The sequence below is a fragment of the Aquarana catesbeiana genome, linkage group LG04 (assembly GCF_042186555.1).
Source record: "Aquarana catesbeiana isolate 2022-GZ linkage group LG04, ASM4218655v1, whole genome shotgun sequence".
Lineage (NCBI taxonomy): Eukaryota > Metazoa > Chordata > Amphibia > Anura > Ranidae > Aquarana > Aquarana catesbeiana.
The window spans coordinates 204132010-204156942 of NC_133327.1; positions in this window are offsets into that span (position 1 = coordinate 204132010).

Here is a 24933-nt window from a genome sequence, read left to right on the forward strand (position 1 = left end):
CTGAACTGGCTTTGCTGAGTCTTCTATTAGTATTTTTGGTAATTGTCTCCTATCTCCTATCCAACTGTACATCCCTACTGAACTGGCTTTGCTGAGTCTTCTATTAGTATTTTTGGTAATTGTCTCCTATCTCCTATCCAACTGTACATCCCTACTGAACTGGCTTTGCTGAGTCTTCTATTAATATTTTTGGTAATTGTCTCCTGCTGCCATATCTTTAAACTTCCATATTTACTGCTAGCTCTATAACAAACACACTGCAATAGCAATATTACTGGTGATTGATTCTCAACTCCATGTGGCTTGAGTGATCAAGAGAGGTAATTAGCTTTACGACCCTAGCCTGTGTCTGGCCTGGCCCTGGCCATCTCCTCCCCATATTCAGGTGTCTCACATCAGACCCAATAATGACCAACTGAGAAATGCATCCCAGCTTAGGCTGTCTATAAATTTATGGCAGCTTATGGGGTGGCGCAGACAGGGGCATGGCGCAGACATCATGGCTCTTTCCTGAGTGGCTCTGTCACGAGTGATGCGCAGTTTCACCGACGCAGTTATCAATTCTGATCATGTCTTCTCTGCTCTTTTACAGGTAATTGTCTCCTATCTCCTATCCAACTGTACATCCCTACTGAACTGGCTTTGCTGAGTCTTCTATTAGTATTTTTGGTAATTGTCTCCTATCTCCTATCCAACTGTACATCCCTACTGAACTGGCTTTGCTGAGTCTTCTATTAGTATTTTTGGTAATTGTCTCCTATCTCCTATCCAACTGTACATCCCTACTGAACTGGCTTTGCTGAGTCTTCTATTAGTATTTTTGGTAATTGTCTCCTATCTCCTATCCAACTGTACATCCCTACTGAACTGGCTTTGCTGAGTCTTCTATTAGTATTTTTGGTAATTGTCTCCTATCTCCTATCCAACTGTACATCCCTACTGAACTGGCTTTGCTGAGTCTTCTATTAGTATTTTTGGTAATTGTCTCCTATCTCCTATCCAACTGTACATCCCTACTGAACTGGCTTTGCTGAGTCTTCTATTAGTATTTTTGGTAATTGTCTCCTATCTCCTATCCAACTGTACATCCCTACTGAACTGGCTTTGCTGAGTCTTCTATTAGTATTTTTGGTAATTGTCTCCTATCTCCTATCCAACTGTACATCCCTACTGAACTGGCTTTGCTGAGTCTTCTATTAGTATTTTTGGTAATTGTCTCCTATCTCCTATCCAACTGTACATCCCTACTGAACTGGCTTTGCTGAGTCTTCTATTAGTATTTTTGGTAATTGTCTCCTATCTCCTATCCAACTGTACATCCCTACTGAACTGGCTTTGCTGAGTCTTCTATTAGTATTTTTGGTAATTGTCTCCTATCTCCTATCCAACTGTACATCCCTACTGAACTGGCTTTGCTGAGTCTTCTATTAGTATTTTTGGTAATTGTCTCCTATCTCCTATCCAACTGTACATCCCTACTGAACTGGCTTTGCTGAGTCTTCTATTAGTATTTTTGGTAATTGTCTCCTATCTCCTATCCAACTGTACATCCCTACTGAACTGGCTTTGCTGAGTCTTCTATTAATATTTTTGGTAATTGTCTCCTGCTGCCATATCTTTAAACTTCCATATTTACTGCTAGCTCTATAACAAACACACTGCAATAGCAATATTACTGGTGATTGATTCTCAACTCCATGTGGCTTGAGTGATCAAGAGAGGTAATTAGCTTTACGACCCTAGCCTGTGTCTGGCCTGGCCCTGGCCATCTCCTCCCCATATTCAGGTGTCTCACATCAGACCCAATAATGACCAACTGAGAAATGCATCCCAGCTTAGGCTGTCTATAAATTTATGGCAGCTTATGGGGTGGCGCAGACAGGGGCATGGCGCAGACATCATGGCTCTTTCCTGAGTGGCTCTGTCACGAGTGATGCGCAGTTTCACCGACGCAGTTATCAATTCTGATCATGTCTTCTCTGCTCTTTTACAGGTAATTGTCTCCTATCTCCTATCCAACTGTACATCCCTACTGAACTGGCTTTGCTGAGTCTTCTATTAGTATTTTTGGTAATTGTCTCCTATCTCCTATCCAACTGTACATCCCTACTGAACTGGCTTTGCTGAGTCTTCTATTAGTATTTTTGGTAATTGTCTCCTATCTCCTATCCAACTGTACATCCCTACTGAACTGGCTTTGCTGAGTCTTCTATTAGTATTTTTGGTAATTGTCTCCTATCTCCTATCCAACTGTACATCCCTACTGAACTGGCTTTGCTGAGTCTTCTATTAGTATTTTTGGTAATTGTCTCCTATCTCCTATCCAACTGTACATCCCTACTGAACTGGCTTTGCTGAGTCTTCTATTAATATTTTTGGTAATTGTCTCCTGCTGCCATATCTTTAAACTTCCATATTTACTGCTAGCTCTATAACAAACACACTGCAATAGCAATATTACTGGTGATTGATTCTCAACTCCATGTGGCTTGAGTGATCAAGAGAGGTAATTAGCTTTACGACCCTAGCCTGTGTCTGGCCTGGCCCTGGCCATCTCCTCCCCATATTCAGGTGTCTCACATCAGACCCAATAATGACCAACTGAGAAATGCATCCCAGCTTAGGCTGTCTATAAATTTATGGCAGCTTATGGGGTGGCGCAGACAGGGGCATGGCGCAGACATCATGGCTCTTTCCTGAGTGGCTCTGTCACGAGTGATGCGCAGTTTCACCGACGCAGTTATCAATTCTGATCATGTCTTCTCTGCTCTTTTACAGGTAATTGTCTCCTATCTCCTATCCAACTGTACATCCCTACTGAACTGGCTTTGCTGAGTCTTCTATTAGTATTTTTGGTAATTGTCTCCTATCTCCTATCCAACTGTACATCCCTACTGAACTGGCTTTGCTGAGTCTTCTATTAGTATTTTTGGTAATTGTCTCCTATCTCCTATCCAACTGTACATCCCTACTGAACTGGCTTTGCTGAGTCTTCTATTAGTATTTTTGGTAATTGTCTCCTATCTCCTATCCAACTGTACATCCCTACTGAACTGGCTTTGCTGAGTCTTCTATTAGTATTTTTGGTAATTGTCTCCTATCTCCTATCCAACTGTACATCCCTACTGAACTGGCTTTGCTGAGTCTTCTATTAGTATTTTTGGTAATTGTCTCCTATCTCCTATCCAACTGTACATCCCTACTGAACTGGCTTTGCTGAGTCTTCTATTAGTATTTTTGGTAATTGTCTCCTATCTCCTATCCAACTGTACATCCCTACTGAACTGGCTTTGCTGAGTCTTCTATTAGTATTTTTGGTAATTGTCTCCTATCTCCTATCCAACTGTACATCCCTACTGAACTGGCTTTGCTGAGTCTTCTATTAGTATTTTTGGTAATTGTCTCCTATCTCCTATCCAACTGTACATCCCTACTGAACTGGCTTTGCTGAGTCTTCTATTAGTATTTTTGGTAATTGTCTCCTATCTCCTATCCAACTGTACATCCCTACTGAACTGGCTTTGCTGAGTCTTCTATTAATATTTTTGGTAATTGTCTCCTGCTGCCATATCTTTAAACTTCCATATTTACTGCTAGCTCTATAACAAACACACTGCAATAGCAATATTACTGGTGATTGATTCTCAACTCCATGTGGCTTGAGTGATCAAGAGAGGTAATTAGCTTTACGACCCTAGCCTGTGTCTGGCCTGGCCCTGGCCATCTCCTCCCCATATTCAGGTGTCTCACATCAGACCCAATAATGACCAACTGAGAAATGCATCCCAGCTTAGGCTGTCTATAAATTTATGGCAGCTTATGGGGTGGCGCAGACAGGGGCATGGCGCAGACATCATGGCTCTTTCCTGAGTGGCTCTGTCACGAGTGATGCGCAGTTTCACCGACGCAGTTATCAATTCTGATCATGTCTTCTCTGCTCTTTTACAGGTAATTGTCTCCTATCTCCTATCCAACTGTACATCCCTACTGAACTGGCTTTGCTGAGTCTTCTATTAGTATTTTTGGTAATTGTCTCCTATCTCCTATCCAACTGTACATCCCTACTGAACTGGCTTTGCTGAGTCTTCTATTAGTATTTTTGGTAATTGTCTCCTATCTCCTATCCAACTGTACATCCCTACTGAACTGGCTTTGCTGAGTCTTCTATTAGTATTTTTGGTAATTGTCTCCTATCTCCTATCCAACTGTACATCCCTACTGAACTGGCTTTGCTGAGTCTTCTATTAGTATTTTTGGTAATTGTCTCCTATCTCCTATCCAACTGTACATCCCTACTGAACTGGCTTTGCTGAGTCTTCTATTAATATTTTTGGTAATTGTCTCCTGCTGCCATATCTTTAAACTTCCATATTTACTGCTAGCTCTATAACAAACACACTGCAATAGCAATATTACTGGTGATTGATTCTCAACTCCATGTGGCTTGAGTGATCAAGAGAGGTAATTAGCTTTACGACCCTAGCCTGTGTCTGGCCTGGCCCTGGCCATCTCCTCCCCATATTCAGGTGTCTCACATCAGACCCAATAATGACCAACTGAGAAATGCATCCCAGCTTAGGCTGTCTATAAATTTATGGCAGCTTATGGGGTGGCGCAGACAGGGGCATGGCGCAGACATCATGGCTCTTTCCTGAGTGGCTCTGTCACGAGTGATGCGCAGTTTCACCGACGCAGTTATCAATTCTGATCATGTCTTCTCTGCTCTTTTACAGGTAATTGTCTCCTATCTCCTATCCAACTGTACATCCCTACTGAACTGGCTTTGCTGAGTCTTCTATTAGTATTTTTGGTAATTGTCTCCTATCTCCTATCCAACTGTACATCCCTACTGAACTGGCTTTGCTGAGTCTTCTATTAGTATTTTTGGTAATTGTCTCCTATCTCCTATCCAACTGTACATCCCTACTGAACTGGCTTTGCTGAGTCTTCTATTAGTATTTTTGGTAATTGTCTCCTATCTCCTATCCAACTGTACATCCCTACTGAACTGGCTTTGCTGAGTCTTCTATTAATATTTTTGGTAATTGTCTCCTGCTGCCATATCTTTAAACTTCCATATTTACTGCTAGCTCTATAACAAACACACTGCAATAGCAATATTACTGGTGATTGATTCTCAACTCCATGTGGCTTGAGTGATCAAGAGAGGTAATTAGCTTTACGACCCTAGCCTGTGTCTGGCCTGGCCCTGGCCATCTCCTCCCCATATTCAGGTGTCTCACATCAGACCCAATAATGACCAACTGAGAAATGCATCCCAGCTTAGGCTGTCTATAAATTTATGGCAGCTTATGGGGTGGCGCAGACAGGGGCATGGCGCAGACATCATGGCTCTTTCCTGAGTGGCTCTGTCACGAGTGATGCGCAGTTTCACCGACGCAGTTATCAATTCTGATCATGTCTTCTCTGCTCTTTTACAGGTAATTGTCTCCTATCTCCTATCCAACTGTACATCCCTACTGAACTGGCTTTGCTGAGTCTTCTATTAGTATTTTTGGTAATTGTCTCCTATCTCCTATCCAACTGTACATCCCTACTGAACTGGCTTTGCTGAGTCTTCTATTAGTATTTTTGGTAATTGTCTCCTATCTCCTATCCAACTGTACATCCCTACTGAACTGGCTTTGCTGAGTCTTCTATTAATATTTTTGGTAATTGTCTCCTGCTGCCATATCTTTAAACTTCCATATTTACTGCTAGCTCTATAACAAACACACTGCAATAGCAATATTACTGGTGATTGATTCTCAACTCCATGTGGCTTGAGTGATCAAGAGAGGTAATTAGCTTTACGACCCTAGCCTGTGTCTGGCCTGGCCCTGGCCATCTCCTCCCCATATTCAGGTGTCTCACATCAGACCCAATAATGACCAACTGAGAAATGCATCCCAGCTTAGGCTGTCTATAAATTTATGGCAGCTTATGGGGTGGCGCAGACAGGGGCATGGCGCAGACATCATGGCTCTTTCCTGAGTGGCTCTGTCACGAGTGATGCGCAGTTTCACCGACGCAGTTATCAATTCTGATCATGTCTTCTCTGCTCTTTTACAGGTAATTGTCTCCTATCTCCTATCCAACTGTACATCCCTACTGAACTGGCTTTGCTGAGTCTTCTATTAGTATTTTTGGTAATTGTCTCCTATCTCCTATCCAACTGTACATCCCTACTGAACTGGCTTTGCTGAGTCTTCTATTAGTATTTTTGGTAATTGTCTCCTATCTCCTATCCAACTGTACATCCCTACTGAACTGGCTTTGCTGAGTCTTCTATTAATATTTTTGGTAATTGTCTCCTGCTGCCATATCTTTAAACTTCCATATTTACTGCTAGCTCTATAACAAACACACTGCAATAGCAATATTACTGGTGATTGATTCTCAACTCCATGTGGCTTGAGTGATCAAGAGAGGTAATTAGCTTTACGACCCTAGCCTGTGTCTGGCCTGGCCCTGGCCATCTCCTCCCCATATTCAGGTGTCTCACATCAGACCCAATAATGACCAACTGAGAAATGCATCCCAGCTTAGGCTGTCTATAAATTTATGGCAGCTTATGGGGTGGCGCAGACAGGGGCATGGCGCAGACATCATGGCTCTTTCCTGAGTGGCTCTGTCACGAGTGATGCGCAGTTTCACCGACGCAGTTATCAATTCTGATCATGTCTTCTCTGCTCTTTTACAGGTAATTGTCTCCTATCTCCTATCCAACTGTACATCCCTACTGAACTGGCTTTGCTGAGTCTTCTATTAGTATTTTTGGTAATTGTCTCCTATCTCCTATCCAACTGTACATCCCTACTGAACTGGCTTTGCTGAGTCTTCTATTAGTATTTTTGGTAATTGTCTCCTATCTCCTATCCAACTGTACATCCCTACTGAACTGGCTTTGCTGAGTCTTCTATTAGTATTTTTGGTAATTGTCTCCTATCTCCTATCCAACTGTACATCCCTACTGAACTGGCTTTGCTGAGTCTTCTATTAATATTTTTGGTAATTGTCTCCTGCTGCCATATCTTTAAACTTCCATATTTACTGCTAGCTCTATAACAAACACACTGCAATAGCAATATTACTGGTGATTGATTCTCAACTCCATGTGGCTTGAGTGATCAAGAGAGGTAATTAGCTTTACGACCCTAGCCTGTGTCTGGCCTGGCCCTGGCCATCTCCTCCCCATATTCAGGTGTCTCACATCAGACCCAATAATGACCAACTGAGAAATGCATCCCAGCTTAGGCTGTCTATAAATTTATGGCAGCTTATGGGGTGGCGCAGACAGGGGCATGGCGCAGACATCATGGCTCTTTCCTGAGTGGCTCTGTCACGAGTGATGCGCAGTTTCACCGACGCAGTTATCAATTCTGATCATGTCTTCTCTGCTCTTTTACAGGTAATTGTCTCCTATCTCCTATCCAACTGTACATCCCTACTGAACTGGCTTTGCTGAGTCTTCTATTAGTATTTTTGGTAATTGTCTCCTATCTCCTATCCAACTGTACATCCCTACTGAACTGGCTTTGCTGAGTCTTCTATTAGTATTTTTGGTAATTGTCTCCTATCTCCTATCCAACTGTACATCCCTACTGAACTGGCTTTGCTGAGTCTTCTATTAATATTTTTGGTAATTGTCTCCTGCTGCCATATCTTTAAACTTCCATATTTACTGCTAGCTCTATAACAAACACACTGCAATAGCAATATTACTGGTGATTGATTCTCAACTCCATGTGGCTTGAGTGATCAAGAGAGGTAATTAGCTTTACGACCCTAGCCTGTGTCTGGCCTGGCCCTGGCCATCTCCTCCCCATATTCAGGTGTCTCACATCAGACCCAATAATGACCAACTGAGAAATGCATCCCAGCTTAGGCTGTCTATAAATTTATGGCAGCTTATGGGGTGGCGCAGACAGGGGCATGGCGCAGACATCATGGCTCTTTCCTGAGTGGCTCTGTCACGAGTGATGCGCAGTTTCACCGACGCAGTTATCAATTCTGATCATGTCTTCTCTGCTCTTTTACAGGTAATTGTCTCCTATCTCCTATCCAACTGTACATCCCTACTGAACTGGCTTTGCTGAGTCTTCTATTAGTATTTTTGGTAATTGTCTCCTATCTCCTATCCAACTGTACATCCCTACTGAACTGGCTTTGCTGAGTCTTCTATTAGTATTTTTGGTAATTGTCTCCTATCTCCTATCCAACTGTACATCCCTACTGAACTGGCTTTGCTGAGTCTTCTATTAATATTTTTGGTAATTGTCTCCTGCTGCCATATCTTTAAACTTCCATATTTACTGCTAGCTCTATAACAAACACACTGCAATAGCAATATTACTGGTGATTGATTCTCAACTCCATGTGGCTTGAGTGATCAAGAGAGGTAATTAGCTTTACGACCCTAGCCTGTGTCTGGCCTGGCCCTGGCCATCTCCTCCCCATATTCAGGTGTCTCACATCAGACCCAATAATGACCAACTGAGAAATGCATCCCAGCTTAGGCTGTCTATAAATTTATGGCAGCTTATGGGGTGGCGCAGACAGGGGCATGGCGCAGACATCATGGCTCTTTCCTGAGTGGCTCTGTCACGAGTGATGCGCAGTTTCACCGACGCAGTTATCAATTCTGATCATGTCTTCTCTGCTCTTTTACAGGTAATTGTCTCCTATCTCCTATCCAACTGTACATCCCTACTGAACTGGCTTTGCTGAGTCTTCTATTAGTATTTTTGGTAATTGTCTCCTATCTCCTATCCAACTGTACATCCCTACTGAACTGGCTTTGCTGAGTCTTCTATTAGTATTTTTGGTAATTGTCTCCTATCTCCTATCCAACTGTACATCCCTACTGAACTGGCTTTGCTGAGTCTTCTATTAATATTTTTGGTAATTGTCTCCTGCTGCCATATCTTTAAACTTCCATATTTACTGCTAGCTCTATAACAAACACACTGCAATAGCAATATTACTGGTGATTGATTCTCAACTCCATGTGGCTTGAGTGATCAAGAGAGGTAATTAGCTTTACGACCCTAGCCTGTGTCTGGCCTGGCCCTGGCCATCTCCTCCCCATATTCAGGTGTCTCACATCAGACCCAATAATGACCAACTGAGAAATGCATCCCAGCTTAGGCTGTCTATAAATTTATGGCAGCTTATGGGGTGGCGCAGACAGGGGCATGGCGCAGACATCATGGCTCTTTCCTGAGTGGCTCTGTCACGAGTGATGCGCAGTTTCACCGACGCAGTTATCAATTCTGATCATGTCTTCTCTGCTCTTTTACAGGTAATTGTCTCCTATCTCCTATCCAACTGTACATCCCTACTGAACTGGCTTTGCTGAGTCTTCTATTAGTATTTTTGGTAATTGTCTCCTATCTCCTATCCAACTGTACATCCCTACTGAACTGGCTTTGCTGAGTCTTCTATTAATATTTTTGGTAATTGTCTCCTGCTGCCATATCTTTAAACTTCCATATTTACTGCTAGCTCTATAACAAACACACTGCAATAGCAATATTACTGGTGATTGATTCTCAACTCCATGTGGCTTGAGTGATCAAGAGAGGTAATTAGCTTTACGACCCTAGCCTGTGTCTGGCCTGGCCCTGGCCATCTCCTCCCCATATTCAGGTGTCTCACATCAGACCCAATAATGACCAACTGAGAAATGCATCCCAGCTTAGGCTGTCTATAAATTTATGGCAGCTTATGGGGTGGCGCAGACAGGGGCATGGCGCAGACATCATGGCTCTTTCCTGAGTGGCTCTGTCACGAGTGATGCGCAGTTTCACCGACGCAGTTATCAATTCTGATCATGTCTTCTCTGCTCTTTTACAGGTAATTGTCTCCTATCTCCTATCCAACTGTACATCCCTACTGAACTGGCTTTGCTGAGTCTTCTATTAGTATTTTTGGTAATTGTCTCCTATCTCCTATCCAACTGTACATCCCTACTGAACTGGCTTTGCTGAGTCTTCTATTAGTATTTTTGGTAATTGTCTCCTATCTCCTATCCAACTGTACATCCCTACTGAACTGGCTTTGCTGAGTCTTCTATTAATATTTTTGGTAATTGTCTCCTGCTGCCATATCTTTAAACTTCCATATTTACTGCTAGCTCTATAACAAACACACTGCAATAGCAATATTACTGGTGATTGATTCTCAACTCCATGTGGCTTGAGTGATCAAGAGAGGTAATTAGCTTTACGACCCTAGCCTGTGTCTGGCCTGGCCCTGGCCATCTCCTCCCCATATTCAGGTGTCTCACATCAGACCCAATAATGACCAACTGAGAAATGCATCCCAGCTTAGGCTGTCTATAAATTTATGGCAGCTTATGGGGTGGCGCAGACAGGGGCATGGCGCAGACATCATGGCTCTTTCCTGAGTGGCTCTGTCACGAGTGATGCGCAGTTTCACCGACGCAGTTATCAATTCTGATCATGTCTTCTCTGCTCTTTTACAGGTAATTGTCTCCTATCTCCTATCCAACTGTACATCCCTACTGAACTGGCTTTGCTGAGTCTTCTATTAGTATTTTTGGTAATTGTCTCCTATCTCCTATCCAACTGTACATCCCTACTGAACTGGCTTTGCTGAGTCTTCTATTAGTATTTTTGGTAATTGTCTCCTATCTCCTATCCAACTGTACATCCCTACTGAACTGGCTTTGCTGAGTCTTCTATTAGTATTTTTGGTAATTGTCTCCTATCTCCTATCCAACTGTACATCCCTACTGAACTGGCTTTGCTGAGTCTTCTATTAATATTTTTGGTAATTGTCTCCTGCTGCCATATCTTTAAACTTCCATATTTACTGCTAGCTCTATAACAAACACACTGCAATAGCAATATTACTGGTGATTGATTCTCAACTCCATGTGGCTTGAGTGATCAAGAGAGGTAATTAGCTTTACGACCCTAGCCTGTGTCTGGCCTGGCCCTGGCCATCTCCTCCCCATATTCAGGTGTCTCACATCAGACCCAATAATGACCAACTGAGAAATGCATCCCAGCTTAGGCTGTCTATAAATTTATGGCAGCTTATGGGGTGGCGCAGACAGGGGCATGGCGCAGACATCATGGCTCTTTCCTGAGTGGCTCTGTCACGAGTGATGCGCAGTTTCACCGACGCAGTTATCAATTCTGATCATGTCTTCTCTGCTCTTTTACAGGTAATTGTCTCCTATCTCCTATCCAACTGTACATCCCTACTGAACTGGCTTTGCTGAGTCTTCTATTAGTATTTTTGGTAATTGTCTCCTATCTCCTATCCAACTGTACATCCCTACTGAACTGGCTTTGCTGAGTCTTCTATTAGTATTTTTGGTAATTGTCTCCTATCTCCTATCCAACTGTACATCCCTACTGAACTGGCTTTGCTGAGTCTTCTATTAGTATTTTTGGTAATTGTCTCCTATCTCCTATCCAACTGTACATCCCTACTGAACTGGCTTTGCTGAGTCTTCTATTAATATTTTTGGTAATTGTCTCCTGCTGCCATATCTTTAAACTTCCATATTTACTGCTAGCTCTATAACAAACACACTGCAATAGCAATATTACTGGTGATTGATTCTCAACTCCATGTGGCTTGAGTGATCAAGAGAGGTAATTAGCTTTACGACCCTAGCCTGTGTCTGGCCTGGCCCTGGCCATCTCCTCCCCATATTCAGGTGTCTCACATCAGACCCAATAATGACCAACTGAGAAATGCATCCCAGCTTAGGCTGTCTATAAATTTATGGCAGCTTATGGGGTGGCGCAGACAGGGGCATGGCGCAGACATCATGGCTCTTTCCTGAGTGGCTCTGTCACGAGTGATGCGCAGTTTCACCGACGCAGTTTAACGAAAGCAGGATAACTAAAGCTGCATGAACAACAGGAACTCTGCTCCACTCTGAAAGACGACAAGCAAACCAACTTTGAAATTTATTTTATATTAGGTTAGTTTCCCACTCTCTAGCCACTAACATGCTCCTTATTCTCTTCCTTCTCACATTGGTGTTTTCTATCCTCAAATTATCTTTACTCTACCCCTCCTCTCTTCCCTGCAGCATGCACATATCACCCTCACTCCTACCCTCTCCCTACTATGGCACCCATCATCTCCTGCATTTGCTGCACCCACATGCTGACATAAAGTCCAGGGCCACTAGACACGTGCGCTCATGCACATCCCACTCCCACCTTGCCTTCCTCATCCTCCTCCTTCTCCTAGTCTCAGGTGATATTTCTCCTAATCCTGGTCCGCCATTTTGCAAATGCAAGCCACATATCCAATACCCCTCCCCCTCTGGCAACCACCGCAATCCACTCAGTTTAATTTCTATCCCCCTGCTTCCTCAAAGCACCCCACCAATCTCATGTGCCCTGTGGAACGCCCGCTCCATCTGTAACAAGCTAACATCTGTACATGACCTCTTCATCTCTCATGGCTTGAACATACTGGCCATAACAGAAACCTGGCTGCAAAATTTTGACTCAGCTTCTCCTGCTGCCCTCTCCCATGGTGGTCTCCATTGGACTCACTCCTCCAGACCCAACAGACAGAAAGGAGGTGGAGTTGGCTTCCTTCTGTCCCCACAAAGCACCTTCCAAGTCCTTACTGTCCCTCCCTCTCTATCCCTCTCTTCTTTCGAGATGCACTGTATTCGTCTGTTTTCTCCCATTTCTCTGAGGATTGCAGCAATTTATAGGCCTCCAGGACCGGTATCGCGCTTCATTGATGACTTTGCTGCCTGGCTACCCTACTTTCTCTCCTCTGAAATACCCACCATTATTCTTGGTGACTTTAACATTCCTGTCAATGTCAACAGCCCAACTACAGCTAAACTTCTCAACTTAACCTCATCTTTTGACCTAACCCAATGGACACATACTTCCACTCACTCCAATGGTAATACCCTTGACCTTGTATTCTCCCATCTCTGCAACCCTGGCAACCTCACCAACACCCCCTTTCCTCTATCTGATCACAACCTCATTACTTTCACTGTATCCTTGCCTCCAACCACCCATCCCTCCAAGCAGCAAACAATTACTTGTAGAAACCTTCGCCACTTTAACCCTTCTCTTCTCTATTCTGCTACTGACAACCTATATGACATAATCTCTCCCCTGTCCTGTCCTGACCTGGCCACTTCTGTCTACAACAGTTCACTCTCATCATCACTAGATGCACTTGCTCCCCTAACCACACGCAGAATTAGGCCCCGACCGTTACAACCCTGGCAAACTGACAACACTAGAAATCTCAAGAGACATTGCCGTGCTCTTGAACGACTGTGGCGTAAAACCAAATGCCTGCAAGATTTCACCCTATATAAATCTGCCCTTCTAAAATACAATTCATGCCTCCATGCTGCCAAACAAGCCTACTTTGTCTCTCTTATTAATTCCTTGTCATCCAGTCCCCGTCGGCTCTTCTCAACCTTTAACTCCCTGCTTCGTCCACCACCCCCTCTACCCACTAACTCACTCACTGCCCAAGAGATTGCCAATCACTTCAAAGACAAGATCAATGCAATTCGTGAGGACATCTCCACTGTGCGTACATCTTCCCCACCCATCATACCTTGCCCAGCAGCACATTCAACCCTCTCCTCTTTTGAATTGGCTACTACGGAAGAGGTTACAAAAATTTTCTTGAATGCCCACCTAACCAATTGTCCCTTGGATCCTGTTCCCTCACAACTACTACGGTCACCCTCTTCTTCTATCCTATGCTCCCTCACCCACATCTTCAATCTCTCCCTTTCTAGTGGCATTTTCCCCTCCCCTCTAAAACATGCACAGATCACTCCCATTCTTAAAAAGCCCTCACTGGACCCTACCGACCTGAACAACTTAAGACCCATCTCATTACTCCCATTCACCTCTAAACTTCTAGAACGCTTAGTCTACAACCGTCTTAGCTCCTACCTCAATGAAAATAACCTTCTTGACCCCTTACAGTCTGGCTTTCGCTCGCAGCACTCCACGGAAACTACCTTACTAAAACTCACTAACGATTTACTAACTGCTAAAACCAACAGCCAGTACTCCATACTCCTACTACTTGACCTCTCTGCGGCCTTTGATACTGTTGACCACCCGCTCCTTCTCAATAAACTACATTCCCTTGGCCTCCGAGATTCTGCTCTATCCTGGTTCTCTGGCTATTTATCACAGCGCTCCTTCAGTGTCACCTACAACTCTGTCTCCTCCTCTCCATTGCCCCTTTCTGTGGGGGTCCCCCAAGGCTCGGTTCTTGGACCCCTTCTCTTCTCTATCTACACCACCTCCCTTGGTCACCTAATAACTGCCCACGGCTTCCAATACCACTTATACGCTGATGACACCCAAATCTATCTGTCTACTCCTCACCTCACTCCTTCAGTCTCCTCTCGCATTACTAACTTACTAACTGACATATCAGCATGGATGTCGCACCACTTCCTTAAACTAAATCTCTCTAAAACTGAGCTATTAATATTCCCCCCCGCCCGTGCCCCCCTCCATGACTTTTCCATCAAAATCAACAATGCAACCATCAGTCCCTCCCCTCACGCCAGGGTACTAGGTGTAATCCTAGACTCCGAATTGTCATTTCAGCCTCAAATCCAATCATTGTCAAAAGTTTGTAGAATTCACCTCCGTAACATCTCTAAAATTCGCCCTTTTTTAACAAATGAAACCACCAAGCTCCTCATTCACTCCCTTGTTATCTCTCGCCTTGACTATTGCAACTCCCTTCTCATTGGCCTACCGCTCCATAGGCTATCCCCTCTTCAGTCTATCATGAATGCTGCTGCCAGACTTATCCACCTTACCAACCGCTCAGTGTCTGCCAACCCTCTACTTCAATCCCTACACTGGCTCCCAATCACCCAGCGAATTAAATTCAAAATTCTAACCACAACATACAAAGCCATTCACAACTCTGCCCCAAGCTACATCACTAATCTTGTCTCCAAATATCACCCAAATCGTCCTCTCCGCTCCTCTCAAGACCTCCTGCTTTCAAGCTCTCTCATCTCCTCCTCCCATGCTCGTCTCCAGGATTTCTCCAGAGCCTCTCCCATCCTCTGGAACTCGCTACCTCCATCTATCCGGCTAGCCCCTACTCTTGCTACCTTCAGGCAATCCCTGAAAACTCATCTCTTCAGGAAAGCCTATCACGTCTCCAACTAATCTCCTACCACTTCCACCAGCTCATTCCCCACAGTTACAACCTTTTGTACCACCTACCCCACCCTATTAGATTGTAAGCTCTTCTGAGCAGGGCCCTCTTAATCCTATTGTATTGTATTGTATTGTATTATATTATAACTGTATTGTCTCCCTTTTATATTGTAAAGCGCTGCGTAAACTGTTGGCGCTATATAAATCCTGAATAATAATAATAATAAAATAAAAAAATACAGTCTTGTGTGTGTGTGTGTGTGTATGTATATATATATATATATATATATATATATATATATATATATATATATACAGTCTTGTGTGTCTTGTGTGTGTGTGTGTGTGTATATATATATATATATATATATATATATATATATAAAAACACACACACACACAGTCTCATATATATATACTCTGTATCCATTGTAGCCTATATCTATAGTGAATTCTGTTGTGTACTGTTTCTAATACACTTCAGGCAGTGTACACAGTATCTAATACAGTGTGTACAGTGTCTACTACACTTCTGGTGGTGTACAGAGTATAAAATACAGTGCAGCCATAGTACAGTTGCTAATACAGTGCAGGTGGTGTACACAGTATCTTATACAATGTGTAAAGTTTCTACTAAACTTCTGGTGGTGTACACAGTACACAATACAGTGCAGCCATAGTACAGTTGCTAATATAGTGCAGGCGGTGTACACAGTATCTAATACAGTGTGTACAGTTTCTACTACACTTCTGGTGGTATATACAGTATCTAATACAGTGTAGTGTGGTGTTGCAAAACAAAATATACATCATGTCTAGAAGGCCACAAAGGACAGGCAGACGCTCACAGGCCACTAAAAGAGGGCAAGCAGCCTCTGTGTCTACAGTCAACAGTGCTGGTCGTTGACATGGTGCATCCTCTGCAGGTGGCCATGGGGCACGCTTGTCCTTTGTTTCTGCTGCTGGCTGTGCTATTGAGCCAGAAGATGCAGAAGAGTTGGTGGAGTGGATAACAAAACCATCCTCCTCATCCTCTGTCACCCAGGCTCAGAGTAGTTTGCCTTCCAATGCAGCTGCCAAAGCAGCCTATTCCACCGGCTCCTTGTCCACAGTCACTCCTTCCGGAGCCCCACCATCATGCAAGGAGGAGTCCCCATAATTATTTGACCACAGTGTTGAGTACATGCTGTTGGAGGATGAACAGTGATTTGAAGGCTCCGATGTTGGTTCCCAAGCTTAGGAAGGGAGTAACGTGAGCCTAGAGAGAGGGGGCGCACAAGAAGGACAATAAACTGGCAGTCATTTTCTCCTAGCTGCAGCATACTGCCAAGTTTGCTTCAGTGATGAGGAGGGAGGGGATGATGAGGTCACTGGCTGTACTTGGGTGCCTGAGAGAAGAAAGGAGGAGGTACAACTCCAACGAGGCAGGATGTCCTCTAGGGGGCAGCTTAAGGGCAGCCACCCTATTGCATCACACCGCAGAGCTCCGCAGGTGCAGGGCGCTGCTGACTCCCCGCTGACTTATAAAAGTTCCTTGGTGTGGGCCTTTTTTGACACGTGTTCAGCAGATCGCATCCTCCTCTCCCAGTCGATGCCTTTTACGGAGAAACGCAGCGTCGGACGGAGCCTGAGGACCTGACGTCACCACACACCAGCTGATTGGCTTCTGCCACGGCTGTGTATTTTTTTGTTTGCGACTGTGTTTGCTTTTGCTTTTGATGTCAGTCATCCGTCATGTGGAATAAAGGATTTTAACCTACTGCACTATGAAGCGTCTCTCTTCCTCTCCTTAATACTATATATCACGAGCGGCATTGTTGGAGCAGTGGATACCAAGAACATTCCTGGCTGCTGCTGCAGCAATGAGAACTGCCAGATGTGGAGCAAACTTTGTTTGGAAATGAATCAGCTGTTCTCTGGTTGCGGAGTCAACTATCCTGAGCCTGAAAGATCTCTGTAGTAGGGATCCATCATATCTGGTAAGCAGTTTATCTTTACCTTTGCTTGACCTGTGAAGATTTATGGTGAAGACGGCACTGTTTCAAGAGAAGAATTTGACCCTAAAACACCTCCTATTAGGACATTATTTAGCCCTTTGATGGACTGTTTAATTCATTAAATATTTTTATCCATTTATAACTTAATTTATTTATTTTCATTATTTATTTTATTACCTTTTATTGATTTACCACTGTAGGTAGTACACTTAGTTTTTTCTTTATATTTTTCAAACCTCATATTCAAGGTTTCTATGTTGCAGCACCTTTTTGTCACCTTAATGTAGCTATTTTTGCAAGTAATATTGCACATGGTTTTTTGATTTATTCTGAGGGTAGAGCAGATTGTCCATCTTACAGCAGATCGCATCGTTGCTGTTTGCAACCTATGTCTGAAGCAGATCAAGCGTGGCCAGAACAGCAGCCTCTTGGGCACCACATGCTTGACCAGACATATGACGACCTACCATGCAGTCCGTTGGCAACAGCACTTAAACAACCCACATCAAAGAAAAAGGCAGACTTCTCCTTGCTCCTCATCTGGGATCTCCAACCCCAATATACCTCCAGTCCTCTCAAAATCCTGCACTGGGAATGAAGGTATAGCAATAGGTGTCCCAAGTACTTGCAGCCAATCTGCTAGCAGCACACCACCATATGATTTTAGCAGGCAAATTTCCCTACCCCAGTTGCTGAACCGTGAAAATAAATTTGGTCCCAGCCATCCACAGCCATCTAAATGCTAGCTTGGCCAAATTGCTAGCACTACAACTGCTGTCTTTTCAGGTGGTAGACTCTGCCCCCTGTTGTGAATTTGTGGAATGAGCTGTAACGCAAAATTCCAAAATGCCATTTCTTTTTACGGAAGACCATTCCGGCACTCTACCGGCATGTGGAAGGCAATGTTTTTGCCTCGTTGCACAGGGTGGTCAGCAGTAAGGTGCATAATCCTGCTGACTCATGGTCCAGCAGGCATGGGCAGGGACGTTACCTTTCCTTCACGGCACACTGGGTAACTCTGCTGGCAGCTGGGAAGGATGCAGGACAGGTTCAGTATTGTTGGAGCTTGTTCCGCCACCACGCCTCCAAAATGCTATTGGTGATTCTGCCACAGCTCTCTCCTCCACCCCCTCCTCTTCTTCTTCCTCTATGGCCTCATCTGCAGATTTGTCCTCTGCACCAGCGGTGCTCTGTAAGCATTGAAGGGGCTACGCAAGCAGTCAGGCAATGAGATGCCATGCGGTGCTTGAGTTGGTGTGCTTAGAGGACAGGAGGCACACTGTGGCAGAAATTCTGTCAGCTCTGCAGGGGCAGGCTCAGAGGTGGTTGACGCCATGCCAGCTTCAGCCATGAATGGTTGTATGTGACAATGGCACCAACCTTCTCTCCGCCCACTGACAGGGACACTTGACCCATGTTCCATGTTTGGCACACATCTTAAATTTGGTGGTGCAGCAAGTCTTGAGCAGGTACCCAGGCTTACAGGATCTCTTGAGGCAGGCAAGAAAAGTATGTGGTAATTTCTTCTGGTCATACAATGCCAGTGCTCGGCTGGCTGACATTCAAAGGCAATGCAACCTGCCCACCAACCGCCTCATTTGTGACATACCCACCAGGTGGAACTCAACATTGGCAATGCTGCAGTGGCTACACATGCAGCAGAGGGCCATCAATGAGTAACTGTGCAAGTGTGGCACCAGGACAGGGTCAGGGGAGCTTGGCTTCTTTTCGCCAGGCCAGTGGCTACTGATCAAGGATGCATGTACTGTCCTGTCACCATTTGAGGAGGCCACAAGGATGGTGAGTAACGACAATGCATGCATCAGTGACACTGTCCCTTTAGTCGAATGCAACGCACATATGTGAACCAGATGCATTCAAATGAATGTGTCTTAAAATGTCCTGTGAATTGGATGTGGTGTAAGCCGAATCTAATTCGCATAGGTATGAATGGAGCCTTAACTGACATTTTTTCCTTTAGAAATGTCATTTTGCTGTGGTATTGTTCTAAACACGGGAAAAATGCACTGCTTTACAAGCATTACTGAGGACACCCCCAGGCACGATATTTAAAATAATATTTCATTTTTATTGTTTCACTTTAAGCATTATTAAAATCAGTGCTCCTGAAAAAACATCAGTTTTTAAAACTTTTTTTGCATTGATACATGTCCTCCGGAGCAGGTCCCCAAACACTTTTTATGGCAATAACTTGCATATAAGCCTTTAAAATTAGCACTTTTGATTTTTCACGTTTGCGTCCCATAGGCTTTACCGGTGTTCTCGTGTTCAAACAAATTTTTTGCCTGTTTGCATGTTCTGCTGCAAACTGAACCGGGGGGGGGGGGTGTTCGGCTCATCCCTAATTGTGAATAGGGATGGGCTGTCTGTTCGAGTCAAACATGAGTTTGACTCGAACTTTGGCCGTTCGATTGTTCGCCAAGTTTCAAACATTATGGGCCGTTCGCGCCAAATTCTAGCGGCATGTCAAGGCCCAGATGACGCAGTGCATTGCTGGCTGATGATTGGCCAAGCATGCACTATGACCCCCATGCTTTGGCCAATCACAGCGCCCTCAGAGAAGAGAGCCATAGTTGGCCACAGGCAGGGTGCCTGTGGCCAATTATGGCTCAGGGGGTTAAGTACACGCCCCACACTATATAAGGCCGCCCGCACGTCGGCCTCGTGTAGTGTGTTGGTAGTGTTTGTTCAGAGAGAGACAGAGAGAGTGTAATTTCATTTAGTTTGAGCAGGCAGGCAACTCCTGGTGTTCTGTTGCTAATATACTTCAGGCAGGCAGGCGAGACAGTTAGATAGCTGCAGTGTATTTAGTATATATATATATATATATATATATATATATATATATATATATATATATATATATATATATATATATATATGCATCCCGGTTTTGTATATATATATATATATATATATATATATATATATATATATACAGTATATATATACATATATGCATCCCGGTTTTGTATATATATATATATATATATATATATATATATATATATATATATATATATATATATATATATATATATATATATATATATATATATATATATATATATATATTGTATACAGTCTAGCTAGATCTCACTGCAGACCGTTCCTGGTGTACTGTCGCTAATATACTTCAGGCAGGTGGGCGAGACAGTTAGCTGCAGTGTATTTATATATATATATATATATATATACATGTATATATACACACTGTATACAGTTTAGCTTCATCTCACTGCAGACCATTCCTGGTGTATTGTTTCTAATATACTTCAGCCAGGCAGGTGGCTCACTGAGCTGCAGTTCATAAAATATATATCCACTGCATTGTATTCCAGCCAAGCCTATACCTGACTGTAGGCCATTCCTTGAGTGCATGTTCAAAGACACTTTCAGCCAGGCAGGTAACTCACTGAGCTGCAGTTCATTTAATAAATATATATACAGGCTTGTATATATACATATATAGTCTAGCCAAGGCTATACCTGACTAGGCAATAGACTGAGTGCGTGTCCAAAGACACTTTCAGCCAGGCAGGTGACTCACTGAGCTGCAGTTCATTTAATAAATATATATACAGGCTTGTATATATATATATATATATATATATATATATATATATATATATATATATATATATATATATATATATATAGTCTAGTCAAGCCTATACCTGACTGGGCCATTGCCTGAGTGCATGTTCAAAGACACTTTCAGTCAGGCAGGTGACTCACTGAGCTGAAGTTCATAAAATATATATTCACTGCATTGTATTCCAGTCAAGTCTATACCTTACTGTATATATATATATATATATATATATATACACACTGTATACAGTTTAGCTTCATCTCACTGTAGGCCATTCCTGGTGTACTGTTTCAGGCGTTGTTTTGCTAATCTAATTGTACAGTATGTCTGGAGGGCCACCAAGGAGAGGCAGAAGCTCACAGGCCACTAAAAGAGGGCAAGCAGGCTCTGTGTCTACAGCAAACAGTGCTGGTCATGGACACGGTGCATCCTCAGTACGTGGCCGTGGGGCACGCTTGTCCTTTTTTTCAGCAGCTGGCCGTGTTGAGCCACAACACGCAGAAGAGTTGGTAGAGTGGATGACCAAGCCGTCCTCATCCTCCTCATCCTCTTTCACCCAGGCTCAGAGTACTTCGGCCGCCAATGCAGCTGCCAAAGCGGCCTCTTCCATTGGCTCAATGTCATCAGTCACTCCTTCCCTAGCCCCACCATCTTGCCCTGAGGAGTCCCCCAAACTGTTCGACCACAGTGTTGCGTACATGCTGCAGGAGGATGCGCAGCGTTTTGAAGACTCCGATTATGGTACCCAGATTGAGGAAGGCAGTAACGTGAGCCCAGAGAGAGGGGGTGCCCAAGAAGGACAACAAACTGGCAGCTGCAGCATACTGCCAGGTTTGCTCCAGTGATGAGGAGGGAGGGGATGATGAGGTCACTGACTCTACGTGGGTGCTTGATAAGAGAGAGGAGGAGGAGGAGGAGGCAAATCTCCAACGAGGTAGGATGCCCTTCAGGGGCCAGCTTAAGGGCAGCCAACCGACTGCATCACACTGCAGAGCTCCGCATGTGCAGGGCACTGCTGACTCCATGCGTTTTTCCAAAAGTTCTTTGGTGTGGGGCTTTTTTGAGACATGTGCAGCAGATGGCACCGTTGCTGTTTGCAACATATGTCTGAAGTGTATCAAGTGTGGCCAAAACAGCAGCTGCTTGGGCACCACATGCTTGACCAGACATATGTCGAACTCCCATGCAGTCCGTTGGCAAGCGTACTTAAAAGACCCACACCAAAGAAAAAGGTGGACCTCTCCTTGCTCCTCATTAGCTGGGATCTCCAACCCCACTAAACCTTCAGTTCTCTCAGAAACCTGCACTGAGAAGAATGAAGGTGTAGAATTAGGTGTGCCAAGTAATTGTGAGCAATCTGCTATCGCTACACCAACGTCCGATTGTAGCAGGCAAATTTCCCTACCCCAGTTGCTAAACCGGCTAAAGAAATTCTGTCCCAGCCGTCCACATGCTCAGCGGCTGAATGCTAGTTTGGCTAAATTGCTAGCACTTCAGCTGCTGCCTTTCAGCTGGTAGACTCTGTCCCCTTTCAAGAATTTGTGGAATGTGCAGTACTTCAGTGGCAGGTTCCCAAACGCCAATTTTATTCTCATAAGGCAATTCCGGCTCTCTACCGACATGTGAAAGGCAATGTCTTGGCCTCGTTGGACAGGGCGGTCAACGGTAAGGTGCATATTACCGCTGACTCATAGTCCAGCAGGCATGGATAGGGACATTACCTTTCTTTCACGGTGCACTGGGTAACCCTGCTGGCAGCTGGGAAGGATGCAGGACAGGGTGCAGTATTGTTGGAGCTTGTTCCGCCACCATGCCTCCAAAATGTTGGTAGTGGTGATTCTGCCACATCTCTCTCCTCCACCCCCTCCTCTTCTTCTTCCTCTATGGCCTCTTCCTGTGCAGATTTGTCCTCAGAACCAGCGGTGCTCCGTAGGCATCCTAGAGGCTACGCAAGCACTCAGGCAAAAAGATGCCATGCGGTGCTTGAGTTGGTCTGCTTAGGGGACAGGAGCCATACTGGGGCAGAGATTCTGTCAGCTCTGCAGGGGCAGGCTCAGAGGTGGTTGACACCATGCAAGCTTCAGCCAGGGATGGTGGTTTGTGACAATGGCACCAACCTCCTCTTCGCCCTCCAACAGGGACACTTCATCCATGTGCCCTGCTTGGCTCACGTCCTTAATTTGATGGTGCAGCGGTTCTTGTGCAGGTACCTGAGCTTACAGGATGTCCTGAGGCAGGCAAGGAAAGTCTGTGGGCATTTCCGCCAGTCATATAATTCCAGTGCTCGGCTGGCGGACCTTCAAAAGGAATGCAACCTGCCCAAGAACCGCCTCATCTGTGACATGCCCACAAGGTGGAACTCAACGTTGGCAATGCTGCAGAAGCTGCACACGCAGCAGAGGGCCATCAATGAGTACCTGTGTGACTATGGCACCAGGACAGGGTCAGCTTTTTTTTGCCATGCCAGTGGCTCATGATCAAGGATGCATGCACTGTCCTGTCACCATTTGAGGAGGCCACGAGAATGGTAAGCAGTGACAGTGCATGCATCCGTGATACTGTCCCTCTTGTCTACCTGTTAGAGAACATGCTGCATGGAATAATGGACAGGGCACTTGAGGCAGAAGAGAGGGAGGAAGAGGCGGACTTCCTTACCTCTCAAGGCCCCCTTTATCCAGACAGTATTCCTGCGGGCCTGCCGATCTCACAAGAAGAGGAGGAGGAGGATGAGGATTGTGTCAGCATGGAGATGGAGCCTGGGACTCAGCATCAGCAGCAGTCTTCAAGAGATCATTTACAGTCCCCAGAAGCCCATGGACTTGTATGTGGCTGGGAGGAGGTGGTTGCGGATCAGGTTGTCCTTAGTGACCAAAAGGACTCCGGATTGAATGCCTCAGCAAACCTAAGCTGCATGGCCTCCCTGATCCTGCAAAGCCTGCAAAAGGACTCACGGATTCGTGTGATCAAGGAGAGGGATCACTACTGGCTGGCAACCCTTCTTGATCCACATTACAAGGGTAAGGTTGCGGAACTTATCCAGTCGTCGCAGAGGGAGCAGAGGATGAAACATCTTTGGGAGGCCTTGCAGAAAGGTTTGTGCAACGCGTTTCCAGAGCCTGGGAGGGTACAAATTCCTGGTCCTGGACAACATGTTGCTGAGGCTTCGGTCAGTCCCAGAAAGAGCGGTGGAGAAGGTGGCCATCTGACCGATGCAGCCCCAAGGTATGATCAGTTTCAGCAACCATCGCCAGCGTCTGTTGTACATGGTGCAGGAATACCTAGGGGCAAGATCAGACTTGGAGACCTTTCCAACCGAAAATCCACTGGGTTACTGGGTTTTGAGGATGGATCACTGGCTAGAGCTTGCACAGTTTGCAATTGAGCTACTGGCTTGTCCTGCATCCAGTGTTCTTTTGGAACGCATATTCAGTGCCGCTGGAGACTTAGCAATCACAGAGTGCGCCTGTCCACCGACTCGGTTGATCGGCTCACCTTCATAAAAAAAAAATAATTTGCAATATGAACAGAAAGAGGTTTTGTAACCCACCCACCCAAACCTCTTTCTGTTCATATTGCAAATTATTTTCATTTGTTGTTTCAGAATGTATCTCCTACACATAAGATTTTTCTCTCTGCAATACGCCTCTGAAGAAGGGACATCGTTTTGAAACATGTCAGGCCCTTAGAGAAAATATCCTATCACAAATGGAAGTATACAAAAGTGTTATATGAAAGCAAATTCTACTGTACAAATAATACTGCTGAGATTTATGTCCAATGTATCTTGTTTTTATGCTTTTTCAAATAAATAAAATATTTTTTATCTAAAATTAATCGTATGGTTCGCCTACAAAATCCCACTATACTGGGGGTATATAAGTTCCCTAATCAAAGGGTCTTATTTTTCTGTACTAATCCGGAATGTTGGCAACCGTTTGAGGGCAATATATTTGGCCTTCAGTGGTTCATTTCACTATATACTATTCCTCCTCAATGTTCATGTTGATAGCTTCTAAGAACATTTTTTTGTTCTGGGCACCAGCACCAGTGCCTAAAGCCCAATTTTTCTGCCCCTGTTTAACAGGGGCGTGTAATTACAATCTTTGCTGTAATATTTTGTAGCAGGGCTCGT